Below are 6,437 nucleotides of genomic sequence, written 5' to 3'. Positions count from 1 at the left end.
CCTGTCCAGCAGAAGCTCAGAAAAATCCACCCCAACTTAGAAAATCAGATAAAGACTGAGCTAAATAAGTTGTTGAGAGCCAGAATAATTTTCCCCGTCAGACATTCCAAATGGGTATCCAATATGGTGCCCGTTAGAAAGAAAAACGGAGATATCAGGATCTGTATTGATTTCCGGAACCTCAACAAAGCCTGTCAGAAAGACAATTTTCCCCTCCCACCTATGGAGCAAATACTACAGGCAGTAGCGGGCTCAGAATTAATGTCTTTCCTGGATGGATTTTCAGGATACAATCAAGTGCTAGTACATCCCGACGATCAGTTGAAAACCACATTCCGAACCAAATGGGGCACATACGCATATCGGAAGATGCCATTTGGTCTGATCAATGCCGGCGCTACATTTCAGAGAGCCATGGACATCGCGTTTAAAGGTTTAGTCAATAAATCAGTAGTGATTTACCTGGATGATATAACAGTGTACTCCAAGAAGCGAAGCGACCATCTCAAAGATTTGAAACAAATCTTTCAAAGATGTTTAAGGTATGGGATTTCACTTAACCCAAAGAAATCTTTTTTCGCATTAAGTGAAGGGAAATTGCTAGGATTCATAGTGTCAAAATCTTTTATTCACATTGAACCTGACAGAATCAAAGAAATTTCTGAAATATCCATGCCCCATAACAAAAAGGCCATGCAATCTTTCCTTGGACAAATCAATTTTGTAAAAAGGTTTGTCCCGGATTTTTCATGCATTATTTCTCCTTTACAAAATATGATAAAAAAGAATTCAAATTTTAAATGGGGTCAAGATGAGCACGAATCATTCAACTTGATCAAACAAGCTATCATCAACGCTCCATCTTTAGCTACCCCAAATTTTTCAGAATCTTTTATCTTATACACTTTTGCCTCAGAGAAATCTTATGCCGCGATTTTAACTCAAGCAAATCAAGAGAAGGCGGAAGCTCCAATCGCATTCTTTAGCTCGAACTTACAAGGTGCTGAGCTCAATTATTCAGACGTGGAGAAACAGGCATATGCTGTTTTCAAAGCGATCAAATATTTCAGACCTTTCTTACTTAAAGCCCATACCAAAGTCGTAGTACCGTTTCCAGCGGTAAGAAACCTGCTGGTACAGAAGGATGTGGGCGAAAAGAGAGCAAATTGGATTACCGCTTTACAAGAATATGATCTTGAGATCAAGCCAAAAAACATCGTAAGAGGTCAAGGCTTCTGCAAGATGTTAGCTGGAGCATCACAAATTCCTGAGAACTCATCTGAAGAGGTACATACATATGAGGTAAGCCTAAACGACACGGAATCATTATATGCGGACACCATTTATTATCTTAAGAACGGGTATGCTCCATCACACCTGGATCACACCAAGAAAAGAGCTCTGAGATTGAAAGCTAAACAATACCAGCTCATAAATGATGTTCTGTTTAAAAGGAATTACGATTCTGTACTTCTTAGGTGTCTTGAGAAAACTGAAGCCGAAAAGGTTTTGCAGGAACTCCACGATGGACCAGCAGGTGGACACTATGCTGGAGAAGCTACTGCACATAAGATCTTACGTGCAGGATATTATTGGCCCACGCTGTTCAAAGACTCATACAATTACGTAAGGAAATGCCAAATCTGCCAGACTGCTGTAGGGAAACAAAAGAAATCGTCCATGCCACTACAGCCGGTTAACATCGAGCAACCATTCAGCCAATGGGGCTTGGACATAATAGGTGAGATCGTTCCTCACTCTTCTAAGCAGCATAGGTATATCCTCACGGCAACAGATTATTTTACTAAATGGGTAGAAGCATTTCCTCTCAAGACAGTTAATTCTGAAAACATTATTGAATTCATAGATCAATTTATCATCACTAGGTTTGGATTGCCAACGGCCTTAATGTTTGATAATGCATCATACTTTTCTGGAAATACAATGACTGAGTTTGCACTTAAAAGAGGGTTCAAAATGAAGTATTCTGCCAACTACTATCTGCAAGGTAATGGGTTGGCTGAATCAACAAACAAAAACCTAATCAGGATTATTAAAAGAACAGTCGACCAAAACCAAAAGAATTGGCACAAAGTGCTGGTAAATGCTTTATGGGCAGATAGAATTACGAAGAAAGCTTCAATCGGCACTTCTCCCTTTAATTTAGTTTATGGGAAAGAAGTGGTTCTTCCAACTCACTTAGTCATTCTCTCTTTGTCCTTAGTACAACACATCGATGAAGTATCTACTTCCTCCTTACAATTGAGACAAATGGAGATAATCAAACTAGAAGAACGACGAGAACAAGCTAAGTAAACCCATGCTCACCACCAAGCGCTAATAAAATCCTCTTTTGACTCAAGCATAATGACCAGAAAAAGCTTTCAAATGGGAGATTTAGTTTTGAAATGGGATAAGGCTCATGAAGAAAAGGGCAAACATACGAAATTTCAGAAGCTGTGGCTTAGTCCTTTTCAGATTGTAGAAGTCATAGGCCCATCGACGTTTGTGTTGCAGGATTTGGCAAGTAGAAGAGATTCTTTGCCTGTGAATGGACAGATTCTTAAAATGTATTTTCCATAGAAGATCATTCTTCTATTTTTGTAGGATAGTTTTTGTTTTTTGTTTTTATTTGTTTTTCTCTTTCTTATAAATAAAACCGGTTGTAAATGATCATAAAAAAGGATTCATGAAAGAGCACACCAACTCTCTATCAGATTTTGATTTCACTTGTACAAATAGCAAAACTTTTCGAAAAATCTGTTTTTTATTATTGACAAATAGAGTTAACTTTAGCCTGAATATGATATTAGTTTCAACCTCTCAAAAGACTTTGATGAAAGCAATCTTTGGTAAAAAGTTGTTTTATGTCAGCACAATGAAAGGTATCATCAATAATAAAATAAATATTCTCTGTAAAGCTGTTGTTTTCAAACTCTATTATTGTCGTCTAGAGCTTTCTTAAGGAAAAACAATGACTTCCTCCCTGCTAAAGGAAACCGCACCATTCAGAGAAACAATCCGAGAAAAGACTATATCTCAAAGAATAAGAGGTCTCATCATGAGCCGGCTTATCATGATCACAGATATTATAACTTGCTGACTTTGCCAATACTGTCTATCAAAACAGGGCAACGACTCAAGATTGTTGCAATCAAAAGACAAGGGGTCTCATCACGAGCCAACTTGTTCAGCAAAAGTGTAAATCAAGTGAATGACTGTGTCATAATTTGGCCACCAAACCAAGACATTATTCTTTAGAGAATAAAAAAGGAAAAAGTGTCAAAAAGGATTTTTCTCTGAAATGTTGTAAATAACCTCAAGCAGGAAAAAGGATCATTGCTGGATAACATGGTAACCCTGTCGAGGCTATGGACGCTTGCGGGCAGCAGAGGCTCTACCTACGACAAATGAGCATATTTTAAAGCCAGTACGTAGAGAAGACCTTATTTTATCTTTAAAAAGGACTGAGTAATGTCTGGTATGAATGCAAGAACTAAGCCTAAGGAAGCAGACAATTGGAATAAAAGAAAGGATGAGACAAAGTATCATTGAAAGGATAAGGGGTAATCTACTCTATCTGTCCATAACAAAATTTAGACATATGAAAATTTTTCTGTTTCGGAAGTGGAAATGTCAATAGAAAAGCAGAGATAACTGGTTCTTCACAGTGAATCGCCATTGTTGTGGTCACCAACAACCCCCCTCTTTGTTTGGTATTAGCAATAACATCAAGCAAAGGGGGACCCTTAACAAAAAATCCCAAAAATATTTTTATCAAAATTTTTGTATTTAACTCCCTAAAAGCTATATCGCATCGCAAAGAGAGAGTGAAGAGTTTTCCTATGCGCATAAATAAGCTGCAAAGAAGCGATGCGAAATTCATCGCATCGTATATTTTGAAAGCGCCCTTAAAAGAAAACCTAAGGAATCGCCGACGGCCGATATGCGACGTCGCACATCGTAATGTCGCATAAGCAGCACACAGTGATCAAATGAAAAATGCGATCTTGCGATTTGCGATCTTACAAACTGCGATCTTGCGATTTGCGATCTGCGATGAATGAGACTATTAATTGCTGCGATGACACCTCTCGACATCGCAATCCTCGATGCTGCGATGCGAATCGCAGAAACCACTCATCGCAAAGTTTCCTCGGCATGATCTGTAAACCCAAAATTGAGCGCGCACCTTAAGGGAAATTAATGATTGCACGCCTGAGTATCCAAGGATGATCGTGTTGCGTTTTTCGAAGAGTCAAGTCATTATGAGTGTCATGATTATGCATTCATTAGAACTTAAAGCTTTCATGTCAATCTTTTCGTCATTTCTCTTTTCCTTTGCGTAAACTGTAAGGCAGCAACTAATATAAATCTATATGCAGGAAACATCTAAGGAAAAGGGGAAAGCGCCAATACTAGAAGAACAGAGAGGAGATGCCTTCGCAAATGGATGCCGCATGCAGCAGGGCCGCGGATTCCAGAGTATCACTCAACAGACACTGATGAAAATAGACTATCCAAGACTCAGAGTCAAAGGCGCACAAAAGCAGCATGTTTGCAAAAGATCCTGAAGCTCAGACTGGGTAAAGCAAAAAGAAAAACGCTAAAGAGGGAGGACGCTCCAGAAAAGCTTGGAACAAAGAACGGAAGCAATTTTCAATACGGAAGATTTTTCAGGCAATGAAATCCCTAACTCATTGAGTCATTCGCACGGCCGGAAACCGAAATAGCAACAGCACAATCAGTTTGAAAGAAATCTGGGTTATACTAAGTATACACACAGCGAATACGCCCAACCAGAGGAAGATTTTCGAAAATATCTTCTAGTTTGTCAGAAAGAGGTGCCAGCTTTTGTTATTTCTACTTTTATCGCTCAAAAAAAAGAAAAATACAACCAGCCGACTCTTTCCAGGCGAACCTTGCATTGCTTACAGCACTAAGGAGCAGATACAGAAACGGTTAGAAATTAGATTCAATTTTTAGAAATAAATTTGTTTTAGTAAAAGGGCGTTCATTTGAAGCCGTTTCCTAAATTTGTGTAATTAAGATTAGTTAGTTAGTAGTATTTAACCCTTCTCATGGCATTTGGAGAAGGGTCTGGAAATTTGTCAAAAAACTTGTCCTCAGAACATGCACTTTTGCACCCTCGGAGGGGGTTTTTGATGAATGGATGGATCGAGATTTATTTATGTTTGCATTTTAATGTCTGCTACTGATGTTGCACTTCTGTACTCTTAGTAGATGTTAGAAGTAAGTAGAGATAAATCGTTATTGCTTGAAGTTTGTGAGTGAAATCAGTCATAAATGGTACTTTTATCTCTTGATTGATTTCTGCTTATATTCTTAGAGTGATATACAGCTGAATTGTTTATATGTTAATGTATGAATGTGTGGGTTACCATTTGGCACTTTTGTACGGTGGAGTCATTTATTTGTGCTTGACATATGAATAACTTATTATGCGATATGTTGTTCACAACTGTTTTGCCTAACTTCTTATGCAGAATGGTTTATCTTAATTGATTTATATTCTTATGATAGTTGAATGATATTTATTACCAGTTATTGTATGAAATCTTTTTAGATCGCATGATGAAAGAATTCTACCCCGGGTTAGTATAGATTAGATGTGCTATTTTTGTTAGATTACAGTAGCATAGAGTCAGTTTAGAGTTTAGAATTAAATTAGCTTAAAATTACCTCTAGATTAGCATCATCAAAATCTATACACACACACATCCTTTAGATTGGGAAGCTGGTCCCATTATCTCCAGTCGGACCCGCTACACCAAACGGGCAAGGACCCGCCAACCAGGTTCCGGACCGGGTGGGTATCCCCCTTGTTGTTGACCCGATTTTAGGGCCCTCAACAGCACCATAGTCAAAACTAGGTAGTGCCTCTAAGGTACCGTAGAACATGGTTAGCTTCCATCCAAAATAATTTGGTTCGCCTAACCATAGATTGGCTTAGTTGGTTGGCTGCATAGCACATATTTGATCGTGTGTTCACAAGGTACATTAGTGAACACACTAGTTGTCAATTAATGGTAGCATCCACTTCCTCACCTAAAGTGGCATCCTCCTTCCTCAAGTTGGTCACTGAAGGTGTCTCCATGGTTTTTCAACTCTCCATGTGGAATCTCTGTAGTATCTCATTTGCATACTTTATTAGAGAGACAAACAGTTCCCCATCACCTTGTCATACTTCCAACCCAAGGAAGTAGTGCATGAGACTCGTGTCCTTCATTTCAAACTCTCTTGCAAGGTCCTCCTTGTAAGATCTTATCAGTTGTTCATAAACATTTAAAATGAAGTCATCAACATATAAGACAATAATAATCAATTTACCTTCTACCAAGAAATGATAGAGGTTTGCATCTATCTAACTTTTGGTGAAACCCAAACCAATGAGCCTAGTTATCGACCCTTGTGTA

This window comes from Pinus tabuliformis, chromosome X (genome assembly GCF_031772625.1).
Source record: "Pinus tabuliformis cultivar Carrire ecotype Pingquan chromosome X, CPIR1, whole genome shotgun sequence".
In the NCBI taxonomy this organism is placed as follows: domain Eukaryota; kingdom Viridiplantae; phylum Streptophyta; class Pinopsida; order Pinales; family Pinaceae; genus Pinus; species Pinus tabuliformis.
Note: the sequence above shows the minus strand (reverse complement) of the source record.